The 20330-nt window shown below is 37.5% G+C and overlaps 1 protein-coding gene across 4 annotated transcripts in view; it reads left to right on the top strand.

Annotated features, from left to right (window-relative positions):
* Positions 1-20330, top strand: part of AGBL3 (AGBL carboxypeptidase 3) — a 62399-nt gene that overhangs the window by 9513 nt on the left and 32556 nt on the right. For 3 of the 4 annotated variants that reach the window (XR_010842077.1, XR_010842079.1, XM_067042093.1), the window contains exons 3-6: positions 4616-4768; positions 6825-6895; positions 7223-7280; positions 17705-17771. The gene's annotated coding sequence lies outside the window, so the exon portion shown is untranslated. The remainder of the gene's footprint in view (positions 1-4615; positions 4769-6824; positions 6896-7222; positions 7281-17704; positions 17772-20330) is intronic. The other variant, XR_010842078.1, reaches the window with a different exon arrangement.

Raw genomic sequence — 20330 nt, 5'->3', positions numbered from 1 at the left:
TTGCCCTAAAGTGAGTCTCCTGTAGGCAGCATACTGTTGGTGTTCTTTTTAAAATCCAGTCTGTCACTCTTTCTTTTGATTTGAGGATTTAGTCCATTGACATTTAAAGTAACTATTGATAGGTATGTACTTATTGCCATTTATTTTTCTTCTATTTTATTTTTTTATTTATTTAAACATCTTTATTGGAGTATCATTGCTTTACAGTGGTGTGTTAGTTTCTGCTTTATAACAAAGTGAATCAGCTATACATACATATATTCCCGTATCTCCTCCCTCTTGCATCTCCCTCCCACCCTCCCTATCCCACCCCCCTAGGTGGTCACAAAGCACCAAACTGATCTCCCTGTGCTATGCGGCTGCTTCCCACTAGCTATCTGTTTTACATTTGGTAGTGTATATATGTCCACGCCACTCTCTCACTTCGTCCCAGCTTACCCTTCCCACTCCCCATGTCCTCAAGCCCATTCTCTACCATCTGCGTCTTTATTCTTGTCCTGCACCTAGGTTCTTCAGAACCCTTTTTTTTAGATTTCATATATATGAATTAGTATACAGTATTTGTTTTTCTCTTTCAGACTTACTTCACTCTGTATGACAGATTCTAGGTCCATCCACCTCACTGCAAATAATTCAATTTCGTTTCTTTTTATGGCTGAGTAATATTCCATTGTATATATGTTCCATATAATCTTTATCCATTCATCTGTCGATGGACACTTAGGTTGCTTCCATGTCCTGGCTGTTGTAAATAGAGCTGCACTTAATTTCCATTTTAAACCTTGTTTTCTAGTTGTTCCTGTAAATCTTTCTTGTTCATTTCTTCTTATTGTTTTCCCTTTTGTGGTTTAATGGTTTTCTTTTCTATTATGCTTGAGTTCCTTTCTTTTTGGTTTCTGTGAATCTATTGTATCTTTTTGATGTGTGGTTACCCTGGTTTTCAAGTATGTTAACCCATAACTATACCTACTTGCTTTAAACTGATAGTCAGGGCTTCACTGGTGGTGCAGTGGTTGAGCGTACACCTGCCGATGCAGGGGACACGGGTTTGTGCCCCGGTCCAGGAAGATCCCACATGCCGCGGAGCGGCTGGGCCCGTGAGCCATGGCCGCTGAGCCTGCGTGTCCGGAGCCTGTGCTCCGCAACGGGAGAAGCCACAACAGTGAGAGGTCTGCGTACCGCAAAAAAAAAAAAAAAAAAAAAAAAAAAAACTGATAGTCATACAAGTTGAAACACATTCTAAAAGATCTTCATTTTTGTACTCCCCTCCCCTACAGTTTGTGATTTTGATGTCCTATTTTACATCCTCATGCTTATCCTTTTACCATTAGTCGTAGTTATAATCACTTTTACAATTTTTTTGGATTTTTAAAAATTTATGTACTGACTTATTTAAGTGATCTTCAATCCTTTCATATATTTGCCTTTCGTATACATACTTGCTGCTTTTCTCTTTAGAGAAGATCTTTCAATATTTCTTTTAGGTTAGGTTTAATATTGCTGTATTCTTTCAGTTTTTGCCTGTCTGAGAAATTCTTTATCTCTCCTCCTATTCTAAATGATAATCTTGCTGGGTAGACTATCCCAGGTTGCAGGGTTTTCCCTTTCAGGACTTTGAATATATCATGCCACTTCCTTCTGATCTGCACAGTTTCTGCAGAGAAATCAGCTGATAGCCGTATGGGAGTTCCCTTGTAACTGACTCTGTTTTTCTCTTCCAGCCTTTAGAATCCTCTCTTTAACTTTTGCCATTTTAATTCTGATAATGTCTTGGTGTGGGTCTGTTTGTGTTCATCTTGTTTGGGACCCTCTGTGCTTCCTGTACCTGGATATCGGTTTCCTTCTTTAGATTTTAGGAAGTGTTCAGCCATAATTTCTTCAAGTACATTTTCAGTCCCCTTTTCTCTCTCTTCTCCTTCTGGAACCCCTATTATGCGTTGGTTTGCACTCTTTATATTATCCTATAAACCTCATGTGTTGCTTTCATTTTGTTGTCTTTCTATCTGCTATTCTGATTGAGTGATTTCCATTATTCTGTCTTCCAGATCATTTATTTATTCTTCTGCAGCACTTAGTCTGCTATTCATTGCTTCTAGATTGTTTTACTTGGCAATTGAATTAGCTAATTTTGACTGTTGGTTTTTTTTTTTTTTTTTTTTTTTTTTTTTTTTTTTTTTTTTTGTGGTATGTGTGCCTCTCACTGTCGCGGCCTCTCCTGCTGCGGAGCATAGGCTCCGGACGCACAGGCTCAGAGGCCATGGAGGCATGTGGGATCTTCCTGGACTGGGGCACGAACCTGTGTTCCCTGCATTGGCAGGCGGACTCTCAACCACTGCACCACCAGGGAAGCCCTGTTTCATTTTTATAGTCTAGTTCCTTGTTATAGTGATCTGAATTTCTATTGATAATCTTTCTTAACTCCTTGAGCATTTTTATTACTTCCTTTTTGAAGCTGGGGCTTAGAAGACCAGTGAGGTCTGTTTCATTAGTTGTTCTTTCAGGGGAATTCTCTGTTTTTTTGTTTATTTGTTTGTTTTTTTCGGCACGCGGGCCTCTCACCGCTGTGGCCTCTCCTGTTGCGGAGCACAGGCTCCAGGCTCCGGACACGCAGCCACGGCCCACAGGCCTAGCCGCTCCGCGGCACGTGGGATCCCCCTGGACCGGGGCACGAACCCGTGTCCCCTGCATCAGCAGGAGGACTCTCAACCACTGCGCCACCAGGGAAGCCCTCTTGTTTTTTTAATTGGGAGTAGTAGTTCCTCTGCTTTTTCATTTTACTCAACTTTCTCTGTCTCTATGAATTTAGGAGAAACGGTTATCTACTGTGGTCCTAAGGGGTGTTTTTATGTAGGAGCATCCCTGTGTAGACTGTGTGAGTTCAGTATTTTTGGTGCGAGGGCTGGTTTTGGTATGGATACCAGCCACGTCTTTCTTCAGAGTTTGCTGGCCATTATCCTCTTGTTAAGGGGTGTTATTTGTTTTGTAGTGTCTAGAGTCTGTGCTTGATGTGAGTTGGGGTCTCCTCTTTCTCCATGGTTGTCATTGCCTCATTGGGTTCTGGGTCTGCTCCCAGGTTTTGGAGTAGAAGTCCTGAGGGTTGGGTTCAGTAAGGTTCCATTGCCCTTGAGTGCGTGCCCTTCCCCAAAGGTGATTGCTGAAGCAAGTGAGGCTCTTGTGGTCACAGCAAACCTGTGCACTGCCTGTGTAGGTCTCTGCGGTTCCTCTCAGATGCCGCCCCAGGTCATATCCCTTTCTCCGTTGTGTTTGTCCCAGGTCTAGTACAAGGCTGTGGTGTGGAGTAGGCTGGGGCTGAGGATGTGGGCATTGTGGCTGCAGAAATTGAGGTGGCTGTGCTGCTGCTTGGGATCTGGGCTGCCTCTGTGACACACTTCTCCCTGGACCTGTCTGCCACATATCTGGTGTTGAGCTGCAGCGTGGAGTGGGTGGAGCCAGCGCGCTCTCACTGGAGAACAGATTGCTTCACACTCCTCACCAGGACCTCTCTGCCCAAGATTTAGCACGTAACTGCTGCACATTATTGTGGCACTGCCTTGTGTGTGTGCTGACAGTGGTCACCGCAACTATGCCTGGATCACACCACATGCACCCTGGTCAGATTCTGTGCAGTTAGACCAAATCTTTGCCCTGATCTCACACCAGGCTGTGTTGTGGTTTGAGCAGAGATGGGGCATTCACCCCTTCTAATTGGGAAGTGCAGGAAGGCAGCAGCTGCCAGTACAAGGCTCTCTCCATCTTAATTATTAGCAAGCCAGCTCACGTGCACTCCTCACAAGTAGAGTCTAGGCTTCTCCAGCCCTTCTCTCTGTCTCAGTGGATTTCCCAGCATGTGAGAGGGCTTGTCTCCTTTGTGCAGGACCCCAGGACGTGGATGCCCAGATTGTGAGTCTGTCTGTTCCCTCCCCAGGGTAAGGGTCTGCCCATATGGACCTTCTCTTCCTTATAGATCCCTCTGAGAGGCACAGGTCCTGACCTGATGCCTTTTTTTCCTGTCCTACCCAGTCACATGGAGATCTTTCTTGCAGCTTTAGTTGTATAGGAGATCTTCTGCCAGTTTCCAGATAGTTTTCTCTGAGAATTGTGCCACATGTAGATGTTTTTTTTAATGTATTTGTTGAGGAAGGTGAGCTCTACGTCCTCCTACTCTGTCTTCTTGATCCTCCCATGAAGTTCAAACTTTTAAGGTTTAAGATTTGATTTTTAATTAAACTAAATGAAAGTGGTCATTAAAGGACTTCACTTAACATAAGAATTTACCTTGACATTTCTTTAAATAATTAGCTCTTTAAATGCATTTACAGTATGATTCAAATTTTTATGGACACGTTTTGGAGGTACACCTTTATTTAAATGAAGTATGCCTGTGTGAAGAGTTTCCTTAATAAAGTCATTCATTTGCAAATGTATATGGCCATATTGATGTATACTTGATTTTTAAAATTTTATACATTTAGAGTACTTTCAAATACACATGAAAATATTTCTTGTAAATATTCACATATCTATCTGAAGATATTCTGAAATTGAAGATAAGGTTTTATGATTGTGTTTGAATCCTTTTTCAGCTGACTCTATTCGTGACCCATTTTTCCCCCAGACTACACAGATACTATTGGACTATCAGCTAGGGAGATGGATGCCTCGTCTTCGTGAACCACGAGATTTATATGATGTCTCTTCTCTGGTCCGCTGAGCCCAACACGGTAGCCATACCACTGTGAGGTCATTGATGAAAAAGTTCAACATATTGGTATGTTCTTAGCAGTTTTGGGGATTCAAACATTGGCAAACTTACTTTGCCACACTTGATTTCAATGAGAAGAATCATGGTATTAGAACAGTGTGTTCCAACAGAAATATAACATGTGCCTTGTATATCATTTAAAATTTTCTAGTAGTCACATTTAAAAAGGTAAAAAGGACTTCCCTGGTGGTCTAGTGGTAGAGAATCCACCTTCCAGTACAGGGGACGTGGGTTCAATCCCTGGTCGGGGAACTAAGGTCCCACATGCCACAGGGCAACTAAGCCCTCACGCCACAACTACTGATCTCACGTGCCTCAACGAGAGAGCCCATGTACTGCACACTACAGAGCCCACGTGCCCTGGAGCCCCCACGCCACAACTAGAGAGAGAACCCACATGCCACAACTAGAGAGAAGCCCACGTGCCTCAACAAAGATCCCACGTGCCACAACTGAGACCTGACACAGCCAAATAAATAAATAAACAGAATTCATCCAGTAAAAGAAAAAAAAAGGTTGGGGGGAGTGAAATTGATTTCAAAATATATTTTATTTAATCCAAATATAATCACAGTATTTTACATTTTTTTAAATATGATGTCTTCAAACTCTGGTCTGTATTTATACTTACATTTCAGTTCAATTCCAGTTTCTCTATATCCTTGCCAAAACTTGTCTTTTATTTTTTGGATAATAGCCATCCTAACAGGTGCAAGATGATGTCTCACTGTGGCTTTGATTTACATTTCCCTGAAGATGACTGATGTTAACAATGCAATCCATATCAAAATTCCAGTGGCATTTTTTTACAGAAATAAACAACTCTAAATTCAGATGGAACCACAAAAGGCCACAAATAGCCATATCAATCTTGAGAAAGAAGAACAAAGCTGGAGGCATTACACATTCTGATTTCAAAATATATTACAAAGCTACAGTAGCCAAAACAGTATGGTACTGGCATAAAAACACACGTATAGGCCTATAGAACAGAATAGAGAGCCCAGAAATAAATCCAGGCATATATGTCAACTGATATTTGACAGGAGTGCCAAGAATACACAATGGGGGAAAGACAGTCTGTAAAAATGTTGTTGAGAAAATTGGATGTCAACATGCAAAAGAATGAAATTGGAACCTTATACAAAACAATCAACTCAAAACAGATTAAAGACAAACTTAAGACCTGAAACTGTAATACTGCTAGAAATAAACAAGGGGGAAAGCTTCATGACATTGTTCTTGGCAATGATATCATGGATATGACACCAAAAGCCCAGGCAGCAAAAGCAAAAAGAGACAAGTGGGACTACATCAAACTAAAAAGCTTCTGCACGCAAAGGAAGAAATCAAGATAGTGAAAAGGCAGCCTATAGAATGGGAAAAATATTTGCAAAACATATATTTGATAAGGGGTTAATCTCTAAAATATATAAAGAAAAGCAAAATAACTAATAACCAGATTTTAAAATGGACTAAGAACTTGAATAGACATTTCTCTAAAGAAAACATACAAATGAACAACAGGTATATTTACTGGCTTTTTTTTTTTTTTTTTTTTGGCGGTATGCGGGCCTCTCACTGTTGTGGCCTCTCCTGTTGCGGAGCACAGGCTCTGGACGCGCAGGCTCAGCAGCCATGGCTCACAGGCCTAGCCATTCCACGGCATGTGGGATCTTCCCGGACCGGGGCACGAACCCGTGTCCCCTGCATTGGCAGGTGGACTCTCAACCACTGTGCCACCAGGGAAGCCCTACTGACTTTTTTATGTGAACTGTTTGATAAAATACTTTGCTCATTTTGTTGTCGGTTGTACTTTTTGTTTTCTTGGTCTGTAAATGTTCTCTATATATTCAGGAGATTGGCTTACTATGTCATATACATTGCAAACTTTTTTTCTTAGTTTGTCATTTACCTTTTATCTTTGTCATTTAGAAATTTTTAATTTTTATGTAATCATTGTATCTACGGTTTTTCTATGACTTCTGGGTTTTGAAATTCTCATGTTTCTCTTACACTTTTCAAGTTGTATTTTTTTTATGACTAAATTTTTATTCATCAGGAATCCATTTTGATGCAAGAAGCTCCCAATCTAGTTCTCTTAACGTCTAGCCAAGTGTGCCAACAAGATTAGTAAGTAAATTATTTTTTTTCTACTGATTGGAAAAGCCACAATTATTATATACTAGACTCCTAGGTCTGATGTTGAATTCTATTCTATTCTATTAGCTTGTCTATTCATATAATAGCATGAAACCATTTATTACTATAGCTTTAAAACTGTACGTTTTGTTGTGATGACTTAGTTCCCCATCATTATGGTTTTTTTTTTTTTTTAATTCTCCAATTTCTTGGCTATTTTTGCCTTACTGTATTTCTATATGGAGTTTTTTTAAGAGCTTTCCTAGGTGCCCCAAAATTAACATTGGTAACTTTATTGTGATCACATTACATTTATAGATTAATTTAAGGAAGAGTGACATCTTTACAATATTGCATCTACCTATCCAAAAGCAAGGTATGTCTCACTGTTTATTCCATTCTAGTTTTCCTTTATCTCCCTTAATATAGTTTAAAATCTTTTTCCCACATGTTTTCTAAGTTGTATTGTTAGGTATTATTTTCTAATTTGTTTTGTAGAAGAAAGTTAAGTTTTGTGTATTAATTTTGAAACTACCTACTATTGTTTCTAATTTTTGAATTATTATATATGTGGTAGATACACATCATCTAGTAGTAATGTAATTAAATCTCCTCATTTCCAATTGTTAATACCTCACATTTTTTTTTCTTGACTGAATGCACTGACTGGTACTTTCAAAAAATATTTAATAATTTTACATTCATCTTATTCCTAATTTTAATGGGAATGCTTTTAGTGTTTTTCCACTAAGCAAACTATTAGCTTCTAGTTTGAAATAAATTTGCTTTCAGTCCTATCAAGGAAGTGTCCATTTATTCTTATATTAAGAAAATTTACCAGGAATAATTACTACATTTTATTAAATGGTTTTTCAACATCTATGGGGAGAAAGGATCGTAATATTCTCATTTGGTACATTGCTTTGGTGAATTATGCTAGTATATTCTTTAAGTCAATATTATTGGAATAAACTAATCATTATGTATTATTTTTAGTGTGTTGCTGAATTCTGTTTGCTAATATTTTACACAGTATTTTTGCTTTAATTTCATAGATAAGATACATTGTAATTTTGTATCTTTTATACTTTGAAAGGTTTTGTTATAAACATTTCTTAAAGTCCTTTCCCTATGTTCTAGAACAATTTGAATAATACTGCAATTAACTGTTCTTTTAAGTTTGATAGAATTTCCTTAAAGCTATCTGGACATAATTGTTATTGTTGTTTTAGAGTTACAAAGAATATTTTTATTATACAACTTAGGTTTCTTCTTTGTTAGTTTAGGTTTTCTATCTATTCTAGGGACAGTTTTGGTTATTTGTATTTTCCTAGAAAAATAATGCTTTTCATGGAGAGTTTTTAATTCATTTACATAGATTTAGGCAATTCTCTTATAATTGTTATAATTTCCTTTGAACCTGAGATTTTTTTTCTCTGTTCTCATATTTTATGTTAAGTATTTGTGCATTCTTATTTTCTTCTCCCTGATTATATTAGTGGGATTTATCTTGTTTTGTCAAAGAGTCAATGTTTGAATACATTTATTCTGTTGTGCTGTTTTCTAATTCATTAATTTATGATTATAATTATCAGAATTATTGATAAAATAGTAATAAAGTATGTTGATGTATCTAATTGTGGCATACCATTAAGGGAGGTTTTAACTCCCAGTCTTAAACTTAAAAGGTTAATGCTATTTAGCTTCTTAATGAATTTATAGTACTGGTGCAGATCATTTTTCTAAGTATTTTAGTGGTACTAGTTCAAGGACTATAGGTATAAAACTATAATTTGACCGACAAATTTTCTGAACATTGTCTGTAGTACAGACCTGGTCGTGTTGATATGAGAGTTATTTGATTTAGGCATCCTGGGATTACATATGTCTTTAGGCCTAGTGAAGGCATGGCTCATGAGTGTAAAACATCTGAGGAGATTAGTATTTGGATTGTTATTTCTATGGGTAATACTACTTGGTTATTTACTTCTAATAGTCATAATTCTCCTGGCTTTAGGTCTGATGTTGGGATTATGTAGGAGTCAAAGTTTAAATCCTCATAGTCTGTATATTCTTAGATTCATTATCACTGATGTCCTATAGTTTATACGGTAAGGAAGGATTATTAATTTCATCTATCATGTAAAGAATTCATAATGATGGCAGGGCAGTTAGAATTAGGATAATGGCTTGTAAGTTTGTCGGGATAGTTTCTACTCATTGTGCTTCTGTTGTACTTGTATGTGTTAGTTTAGTTGTTAATATTAGTGAAATAATATAGAGGACCAAGGAGCTGATTAAAAACACAATTATCAATGTGTGATCATGAAAATGTAGTAATTCTTCTATAATGGGTGATGTTGCATCTTGAAAACCTAATTGGAGAGGATACGCCATGTAGATATATAGGACTTTCACCTATAATTTAACTCTGACAAAGTTATGGAAAATTTTACTAATATCTCATTTATTGAGAAAGACATAATGATTATGATGTTGACTTGAAACCAGTAGAAGAGGATTTGATTCCTTCCTTTCTTAGCTATTTTGACTTAACATAAGTGGGCTCTTCGAATGTGTGATATGGTAGACATCCGTTTAGTCATTCTAGTTAGCTCTACTGTTAAAACTTCTCATTTTGATGCAAATGCCTCTCAAATTATGAAAATTAATATTACTGCTGTTAGTGAAATGAATGAGCTTATTGATGAGATAGTGTTTCATGTTGTGTATGCATCTAGGTATATCGTTGTGGTATTCCAGATAGACCTAGGAAATGTTGTGGGAAGAAGGTTATATTTACACCTACAAATATAGTTACGAAGTGAATTTTTGCTCATGTTGAGTTGAGTGTATAGCCTATGAATGGTGGGAATCAATGTACAAAGCCTCCCATAATAGCAAATACAGCTCCTATTGATAATACTTAGTGGAAGTGTGCAACCATGTAATCTGTATCATGAAGGACAATGTCTAGTGATGAGTTAGCTAGGACAATTCCTGTTAGTCCACCTACTGTAAAAAGGAAGATGAAGCCTAGGGTTCATATTATGGCTGGAGATCATTTGATATTACCTCCATGAAGGGTTGCTAGTCAACTAAATACTTTTACTCCTGTTGGAATAGCAATAATTATAGTGGCTGATGTAAAATATGCTCATGTTTCAACATCTGTGTTTACTGTAAACATGTGGTGAGCTCATACGATGAATCCTAAAAGTCCAATTGATATAGCTCATAGTATACCTATGTACCCAAAAAGCTCTTTTTTCCTGAGCAATAAGTTACAATATGTGAGATTATTCCAAATCCAAGTAAAATTAGAATATAGACCTCAGTATGTCTGAAGAATCAGAATAGGTGCTGATATAAGGTTTGATCTCCCCCTCCCACAGGGTCAAAAAAGGTTGTGTTTAGGTTTCGGTCTGTTAATAGCATAGTAATTCCAGCTACTAGTACAGGTGATGACAGTAGCACAGCTGTAATTAAAACTGATCATACAAATAATGGTGTTTGATATTGGGATACAGCATATGGTTTTATGTTAATAATTGTAATTAAATTAATAGCATCTAAAATTGAGGCAACAGCTGCTAAATGTAGGGAAAAGATAGTAAGGTCTGCTGAAGCTCCAGCATGGGCTAAGTTTCTGGCTAAATCCTGTACCAGCACTGGCTTCAACTATAGTTGGAAAGTAATTAAGTAATCAGAAGCTTATATGATTTATATGGGGAAAGGCTATATCGGGTGCCCCGATCATTAGTGGAACTAGTCAGTTCCCGAAGCCTCCAATTATAATGGGCATAACTATAAAGAAAATTATTACAAATGTGTGGGCTGTTACAACTACGTTGTAAATCTGATCATCTTCAAGCAGTGTTCCAGGTTGACCTAGTTCAACATGAATTAGTAGGCTTCAGGTAGTGCCCACTATCTCAGCCCAAGCACCGAGTAGTAGATATAAAGTACCAATGGCTTTATGGTTAGTTGAGAATAGTCTGTGGTTTATGAAGATAGGTTAAATGGCTGAGTAAATATTAGACTGTAAATCTAAAGACGGGGGTTGAGTCCTCTTTTTGCCAAGTCCTGTGGTGAATTTTACATATTGAATTGCAAATTCAAAGAAGCAGCTTCAATTCTGCCAGGGCTTCTCCCACCGTTTTTTTTTTTTTCCTGGTGGTAGGAGAAGTAGATTGAAGCAAGTTGACCAGGGTATTTAGCTGTTAACTAAAAGTTTCTTGGGAAGTGTAATCCCACCAGTCTAGTGAGAATTTAGCTTAAAGTGTTCAATTTGCATTCAGTTGATGCAAGATATAGTCTTGCAGTCCTTATTAAGCAGGAATTAAGTAAATTAAACTTTCATGGGGCTTTGAAGGCTCTTGGTCGGTGTAACCTAAATTCCTAATCCATTACTCAAAGTACTGGTGTAAGGGGTAGGAGTATTATGGATATTACAATTATTGTTGGTAGGAAAATTGTTTGTTTTACAAAATCAAATTGTTTTATTTTTATATTATTTATGGAGGGAAATATAGTTAGTGCTGTAGAGTATGTGAGTCATATGTAGGAGTATAGGTTGAGTAGTGCTGTAATAGCTATTAGTTTAGGTAAAATAATGTTGTTGTTTTTTGTTATTTCTTAAATGATTATTCACTTTGGCATAAATCCTGATAGTGGTGGGAGGCCTCCCATTGATAACAGGGTGATGGGGATGAGGGTTGTAATAATGGATTTTTTTTTTTTTTTTTTTTTGCGGTACGCGGGCCTTTCACTGTTGTGGCCTCTCCCATTGCGGAGCACAGGCTCTGGATGCGCAGGCTCAGTGGCCATGGCTCACGGGCCCAGCCGCTCTGTGGTATGTGGGATCTTCCCGGACCGGGGCACGAACCCGTGTCCCCTGCATCGGCAGGCGGACTCTCAACCACTGCGCCACCAGGGAAGCCCAATAATGGATATTTTGTTTCATGTGTGTGATAGCGATAGTATAGTGGTAGCTGAGCTGTAATGTTACTGTAATATAAATTAGAAAGTTTAGGGTTGTTGTAGTTGGGTTTTACAGTATAATGGCTGATAGTCATCCTATGTGAGCAGTTGATGAGTAAGCTATAATTTTTTGTAGTTGGGTTTGGTTTAATCCACCTCACCCCCCAATTATGATGGATAGTATGGATATAGATAATACTTGGTTTAGGCTGGTGGATGGTGAGACTTGGTATAATACTGACTGACTGGGGTGCAAATTTTTGTCATGTTAGTAAGATTAAGCCTGCTATTAGTGAGATGCCTTGTGTAACTTCAGGTACTCAGAAGTGGAATGGAGATAGTCCTAGTTTTATGGTTAGGGCTATGGTTATTACTGTCGATGCTGTTGGATTAAAGATTTTTGTAATGGTTCATTGGCCAGAATATAACAGGTTAATGATAACAGCTATTATAAGTAATATTGATGTGGTAGCTTGTGTTAGGAAATATTTAGTGGATGCTTCTAGAGCTCGTGAGTTAATTTTTTTATTATAATGGGAATAATGGCTAGTGTATTTATTTCGAAATCGATTCAGATTAATAGTCCGTGGGAGCTGGTTATTACAGTTATGGTTCCTGAGATAATGGTTGTTAGTATGATAAAGATGATGGTATTTTTTAGTACGGGAAGGGTATAAACCAACATTTTTTGCATAAGGGCCCAATAGCTTATTTAGCTGATCTTACTATAGAGTATGGTGTAATGTGGTAGCACGAATTTTGAATTCTTTTTTTTTTTTTTTTTTTTTTTTTTTTTGCGGTATGCGGGCCTCTCACCGCTGTGGCCTCTCCCGTTGCGGAGCACAGGCTCCGGACGCGCAGGCTCAGCGGCCATGGCTCACGGGCCCAGCCGTTCCGCGGCATGTGGGATCCTCCCGGACCGGGGCACAAACCCGTGTCCCCTGCATCAGCAGGCGGACTCCCAACCACTGCACCACCAGGGAAGCCCACGAATTTTGAATTCTTAATCATCAATTCCTATGATTCTAGAAATAAGATGATTTAAACCTCTATTATTTACTCATAAAGTAACTCTTTTATCAGACATATTTCTTGATGGATGCTTGATATTGTAATAGGTAATGAGGCGTGTCATATGCATAGGGCTGGCGTTAGTGCTAGGAAGTCTTTTCAAAGTAAATGTATTAATTCATCGTATCAATCAAGGACAGGATGCTCAAATTCATAGGAAAGAGATTGTTAGTAATAGTGTTTCGATGATAAAGTTGGTTGTGTATAACTGATATATAGGGGTTATAGAATGCTCCTAGAAATAGTATTGTTGTGAAAATGTTTATTATGATAATGTTGGCGTATTCTGCTAAGAAAGTGAGGATGTAGCTGGTCGTAGTGATTCTTTACTGAGTAACTTGACTGCATCAGCAATGGGTTGTACTAGACCATGTGGTCCTATGGTATTTGGCCCTCTTCGAAGTTGCATATAACCTAAAATTTTTTTGTTCAATTAATGTTAGGAATGCTACAGCTAAAAGAATGGGGATAATAAGTGTTAAGATATTAATTATAAACATTTTGTTAGGGAGAGGATTGGAACCTTTGGTTGTAAGTAAAGGTTTAAGTTTTACGCAATTTCTGGGCTCTGCCACCTTAACAAACCCTAGTCTTGGGTAGATGTTTTGTATCTGTTAATTAAGTTGAGGTTACATCATTAATTAGTTTTAAGACACATTTTAAAGTGGGCCTTATTTCTCTTCTCCTTTCGTACTGGGAGAAATGTATAATAGATAGAAACCGACCTGGATTACTCTGGTCTGAACTCAGATCGCGTAGGACTTTGATCGTTGAACAAATGAACCTTTAATAGCAGTTACATCATTGGGGTGTCCTGATCCAACATCGAGGTCGTAAACCCTATTGTCAGTATGAACTCTAGAATAGGATTGTGCTGTTATCCCTAGGGTAACTTATTCCATTGATCAGCTTTTTGGTTCATTAAGTGATAATATGTTTTGACTGGTAAGTCTAGACTTTAATTACTCGGAGGCTTTTTTGTTCTCCGAGGCCACCCCAACCAAGTTGTCAACCCATATAAATTTTTGTTATCCCTTGATAGTTTAGTTATTTTGGGGGGGGGGTTGATAAATTAAAGCTCCATTGGGTCTTCTCATCTTATTTTGTTATTCCCGCCTCTTCATGGGAAGGTCAGGTTCACTGATTGAAACTAAGAGACAGTAAAACCCTTGTGTGGCCATTCATACAAGTCCTTATTTAGAGAACAAAGGTTTATGCTACCTTTGGTCAGGATACTGGGCTATTTAACAGTTGTTACTGGGCAGGCAGTGCCTCTAATACTTGTTATGCTAGAGGTGATGTTTTTGGTAAATAAGGCGGGGTTTATGTTTGCTGAGTCCCTTTTACTTTTTTTTAATCTTTCTTTGGGTACATGGCTGTTGGATTAATAGTGTGTTTAATAAATAGTTTAACATCGAGTTGTATTTATTTACTGCTAATTATTAGTATATTATTAGTTACTGATGTAAACTGATGCAAGGAGAAATACTTCTTGTTACTCATATTTACATTATCGCCTCTACTGGTTAATAGATTAGTCCAGTATAAATCTATGAGTTGATTTGCTTGTTATTGATATTAAGGTAAAATTATTGTTGAGCTTGAACGCTTTCTTAATTGGTGGCTGCTTTTAAGCCAGCTATGGTGTTGCTTGTTTTTACCCTCTAGATAAGGTTGTACCCACTTCTAAAAAGCTGTACCTTTTTAGACTAACATTTAAAAATACATTAAAATTTATAAAAGGTTTCTGGTGAGTTTTAAAGTTGAACTGAAATTCTTTTCCTGGACAACCAGCTATCACTAGGCTCGTTAGGCTTGTCACCTCTACTTATGAATCTCCTCACTATTTTGCTACACAGATGAGTTTGTTCTAATAAACTGTTCATAAGGAGCTCCTCTGGTTTGGGGATATTTAACTTAAGTTCTCTTTGTTAAATGTTCCCTAGTTAAATCATTATGTGAAAGGTACAAGGGGTAAACTTAGCTTTTTGTTACTTTTAATGCTTCTTTCATCATTCCCTTATGGTACTTTCTCTGTAGCGCCAGGGATATTTTAAATTTCTATCTCCTATAATTTGAATGTTGAGAGAATGTTTTATTTAGTTTGCTTGTGCTAGTAGAATGGGAAGGGGTGTTGGGCTAGATTTATTTCAAAGTATTCATAAATTATGAAATCTACTAGGTGAAAACTAGGTGCTTTTTTAAAGCTATGCTTTGATTTATTCAAGCACACTTTCCAGTATGCTTACCTTGTTACGATTTGTCTCCTCTCATATGATTATTATTTGTTAATAGATTATAGGAAATTATTATAATACTTGAGGAGGGTGATGGGCGGTGTGTGCGTGCTTCATGGTCTTAATTAAGCACTCTATTCTTAATTTACTACTAAATCCTCCTTTGGCTTTTAGTTTTCATAAACTAAAACTAAAGTGTGGTGAAAATATATTCCTGAAGTAGAAAATGTAGCCCATTTCTTCCCATCCCATAGGTTACACCTTGACCTAACGTGTTTATGTATAATAATTATGCGTACTTTTACTCCTTTGTAGGGTTTGCTGAAGATGGCAGTATATAGACTGAATTAGCCAGAGTTGGTGAGGTTTATCGGGGTTTATCGATTATAGAACAGGCTCCTCTAGAGGGGTGTGAAGGACCTCCAAGTCCTTTGAGTTTTAAGCTGCTGCTAGTAGTACTCTGATGAATAATTTTGTTCTTGTAATTATTTGGGTTTAGGGCTAAGCATAGTGGGGTATCTAATCCCAGTTTGGGTCAGGAAATACTAACATCACGTTCGTAGTCTACTTTTATTTTAGTTACGGCTTTTTATGACTTAATTAAAACTTTATTTTATGTAACTCTTTAACACACTTTACACCATATTTTTATTAATTTGGGTTAATGGTATGACCGAGGTGGCTGGCACGAAATTTACCAACCCTTGTTGGTATAACTTAGTCGAACTTTTGTTTACAGCTTAATTTTTATCACTCCTGCTTCCCGTGGGGGTGTGGTTAAGCAAGGCGTTATGAGCTACTAATGTTAATGTGCTTGATGCCTTCTCCTTTTAATCTTAATGATTTAGAGGGCATTCTCACTGGGGTGTGGATGCTTACATGTGTAATTTTTAAAAACTAACAGAAAGGCTGGGACCAAACCTATGTGTTTGTGGAGTTAGTAAACTCATCTAGGCATTTTCAGTGCCTTGCTTTAAGGTTTTAAGCTACATTAACAAGTTGTTTTCACATATTGAAGTAACATGTATATAGTTGTTTTATGTGATTTATGTTAGATTTAGTGTTAAAATTTTGATTAAAGTGGTCGGTAGATCTAGGGAGATGTCTGTCTATATAAATGGTGAAGAAGTAGTTTATTGGTAAGACAGGTTTATTTTCTAGGTCTGTCTAATCTTGGGCATTAAGTTGTCCATGTTATTGGGTAGATGGCTAAGTTCTATGTACTTATGTGTTTTTGCCTTGTTTTGGGGGCTTGACAGGGCATTATAGGGATGCAGAGCATGGGATTTAGGGGGGGTAAAGGGGGTTTGTTAAACAGGTCCTTTACCTGTTCATATGCATATGTGTGTACATGTATGTGTGTCTGCAATTATCTTATGTCCTGTAACCACTGACTGAATAACACCTTATGGTTGATGATGTTGGTAAATAATATTCAATTAAAGTCCAGCTACAATTTATTTGACTGTGTTAAGGCCTCAGATGGCCATAGCTGAGTCATAGCATCCCTTAAAAATTAAAAAATATCGAATGCATGAAATCACAGTTATGTGTGACCATGGGCTGATTAGTCATTAGTCCATCAAGATGTCTTATTTAGGAGGAAAGAGTGAGTGATTTTAGGTGAGATGGTCCTGAAGTAAGAACCAGATGTCTGATAAAGTTCATTAATAGAAACTCCCACAAATTATGGGCCCAAAGCAAGAAGAGAGACACCTCTTTCAATTTATTTCAAAGTAAATTGTAGACATTCTTACATTTGTCCTCTAAAGTTCAGTCTTTGTTTGCGATTCTTTTTCTATTTTGAGGTAAATTCTACATTAAATGAAATGCACAAATCTAAGTGTATCAGTCAGTGAATTTTAGCAAATGCATACATCTGTGTAATTCAAACCCCTACCACAATATGCAACATTATCATTATAATCACTCAGAAAAGTTAAATACTTAGGTGTAAATTTAACAAAACGTCTACAAGACTTGAATGCTTAAAACTACACAATGCTTTGAAAGGAATCAAATTGTTTTTAATGCTGTTATTACCCACAGAGAACTGACACACTTATAGAGATGCCATATAAATAATCTAAGTTAGTGAATAAAAAGTGCAAAATTTAATGCCAAGGGAATGTTATTGGAAGAAGGAAGGTGCTAATTTTAGTGCAGTTCCTATAGGAAAAGCAGAACAAATGTTTGATTCTTCCCCTTTATTTATAAATTTTCAGACTTTGAGTAAGTGCCCCTGTATTGTTTGCAGATAGAGAGTATCATTTTGCACTCATAGATTTGTTTATATTTGACGTGTTCCAATCAATTTCAGTCATCATTCTTCTAATACTCTTATAATGCCTAGAACTACCAAACATCTATACCACCTTTGTAAACATTCTGCTTATAATTAGAACTATTTCTACCATTCCAATAAGATAATAAAGTAAAAGTAACAGTTGAAATCTTAAAATACCACCAAAACATTCTGTAAATTAAAATAATTTATTATTTTTTGTAGTAGCCATGGCTCTGACAGTTCAGAATCCAGTGGCTCTCAGACTGATCTTCTCAAGTTAAGTTCTCAGGTACGACTGAAAATTTCTGCCTATGATATGGATATGCCAAATAGGTACTCTTCTTATTATGACTAACAATCAGGCAAAAAAAAAGTTTGCAGTTGTATAATTATTGTATATCATAATTGTTATTTTCCTACTATGTACCATATACTTAAATCATAGAATTTTCTAACCTTAGCGTTTTTTTAATACTCTTGCTTATTGATGAGAACAGTTAAGATCCAGAGAGATTAAACTACGTTTCAAAAGCCACACCGCTTATTAATGAGAGTTGGTAGCATAACATACGTCACCTGACTGCTAGTCCTATATTCATTCATTCATTCATTTATTTAACAACTACATACTGAGCTCCAACTATGTGCTTGGGAATAGAGCAGTGAACAAAACAAGACAAAAATCCCTCCCTCTGTAACTTATATTCTAGTTGGTAAGTAAAATATATGATGTGTTAGATGATCGGAAGTGCCCAAGGAGGAGATAAGAGCAGGAGGATTAGGGAGTTTAGGTGGTATTAGTACCAAATGTTTGTGTCCCCGCCCCAACCCTGACCTCCAATGTGACGGTGTTAGGAGGTGACTAAGACAAGCTAAGACAGTACTCTATTGGTACATGTTAGAAAATGCTGATATTCCATGAAAGGACTTCTGCAGGTGATTGTGGAGGGAGCTCAGAAAGAAAGGAAGAGAGCGGGAGAGTAAGTGTCCATCTTTTTAGACAATGCATAAGTAATCATGTACAGATAAGGTCTCAGAAACAAAGAACACGTTACTGGACAATGGACAAAATGAAGTCCTTGCTATAAAATGGTAAAGAACTTGGCTGAATTGTGTTTGTGTTCTAGTGTTTTGTGCAAGGTAGAACTTGTGAGTGATAAAATTGTATATTTAGCTGAGGAGATATCTAAGCAAAGTGTTGAAGGAGTGGCTTGGTTCCTCCTGACTGCATACAGTTAAATGCAAGAAGAGATAAATGAACTGAAGAAGGAATTGTTAAGCAAAAAGGACCCAGAACATTGAAGTTTGGAAAATTCTCAGCCCATCCATAATCCAAAGAATGAGAATGTACATTCAGAATAGAACAGTGTGTGGAGGACCAACCATTTGATAAGGAGGTGAGAGTGGGTATGAACCATGGAACTAATCAGCCACCCCAACAGGAAAACTGCCAGTTTGAACTGAAGGGGAGAGCCACAATTTTTAAATGTTACACTCCATTTATAGTTATTATAAAATATTGGCTATATTCCCCATGTTGTACAGTTATCCTTGTAGCTTATTTTATACATAATAGTTTGTACCTCTTAATTCCCCACCCCTGCATTGCCCCTCCCCCTTCCCACTGGTAACCACTAGTTTGTTCTCTGTATCTGTGAGTGTGCTTCTCTTTTGTTATATTCACTAGTTTGTTGTATTTTTTAGATTTCACGTATAAGTGATATCATTATTTGTTTTTCTCTTTCTGACTTATTTCACTTATCATAATACCCTTCAAGTCCATCCATGTTGCTGCAAATGGCAAAATTTCATTCTTTTTTTTGGCTGAGTAGTATTCCATTGTGTGTGTGTATACATATATATATGTATACACACACACATACACACACATACGTACACGTTGTCTTTATCCATTCTTCTGTTAATGGACACTTCCTCAGGTTGCTTCCATATCTTGGCAATTGTAAATAATGCTGCTGTGAACATTGGGATGGATGTATCTTTTCAAATGAGGGGTCTTATTTTTTTCAGATATATACCCAGGAGTGGAACTGCTGCGTCGTATGGTAGTTCTGTTTTTGAGAAACCACCGTATTGTTTTCCATAGTGGATCCACCAATTTACATTCTCACCAATAGTGTATGAGGGTTCCCTTTTCTCCACATTCTCGCCATCATTTGTTATTTGTGTTCTTTTTGATGATAGCCATTCTGACAGGTGTGAGGTGATATCTCACTGTGGTTTTGATTTGTATTTTCCTAATGATTAGCAGTGTTGAGCATCTTTTCATGTACCTGTTGGCCATCTGCATTTTCTCTTTGGAAAAATGTCTATTCAGTTCTTCTGCCCAGTTTTTAATTGGGTTGTTTGGATTTTTGTTTGCTTGTTTGTTCTTTTTCTTTCTTTCTTTTTTGGTTGTGTGGCATGTGGGATCATAGTTCCCTGACCAGGGATCGAACCCATGCCCCCTGTGATAGAAGTGTGGAGTCTTAACCACTGGACCACCAGGGAAGTCCCAGGTTGTTTGTTTGTTTTTTGTGGTATGCGAGCCTCTCACTGTTGTGGCCTCTCGGCTCCGGAAGCACAGGATCAGCGGCCATGGCTCACGGGCCTAGCCGCTCTGCGGCATGTGGGATCTTCCCAGACCGGGGCACGAACCCGCGTCTCCTGCATTGGCAGGCGGACTCTCAACCACTGCACCACCAGGGGAAGCCCCTGTTGGTTTTTTTGATGTTGAGTCATATGGGCGGTTTATATATGTTGGATGTTAACCATTTATCAATCATATCATTTGCAAATATTTTCTCCCATTCAGTAGGCTTTTTGTTTTGTTTATGGTTTCCTTTGC

This window comes from Kogia breviceps, chromosome 9 (assembly GCF_026419965.1).
Source record: "Kogia breviceps isolate mKogBre1 chromosome 9, mKogBre1 haplotype 1, whole genome shotgun sequence".
Classification (NCBI taxonomy): Eukaryota; Metazoa; Chordata; class Mammalia; order Artiodactyla; family Physeteridae; genus Kogia; species Kogia breviceps.
The sequence above is the reverse complement of the archived record's forward strand: the minus strand, read 5'-3'. Positions and strand labels throughout refer to the sequence as shown.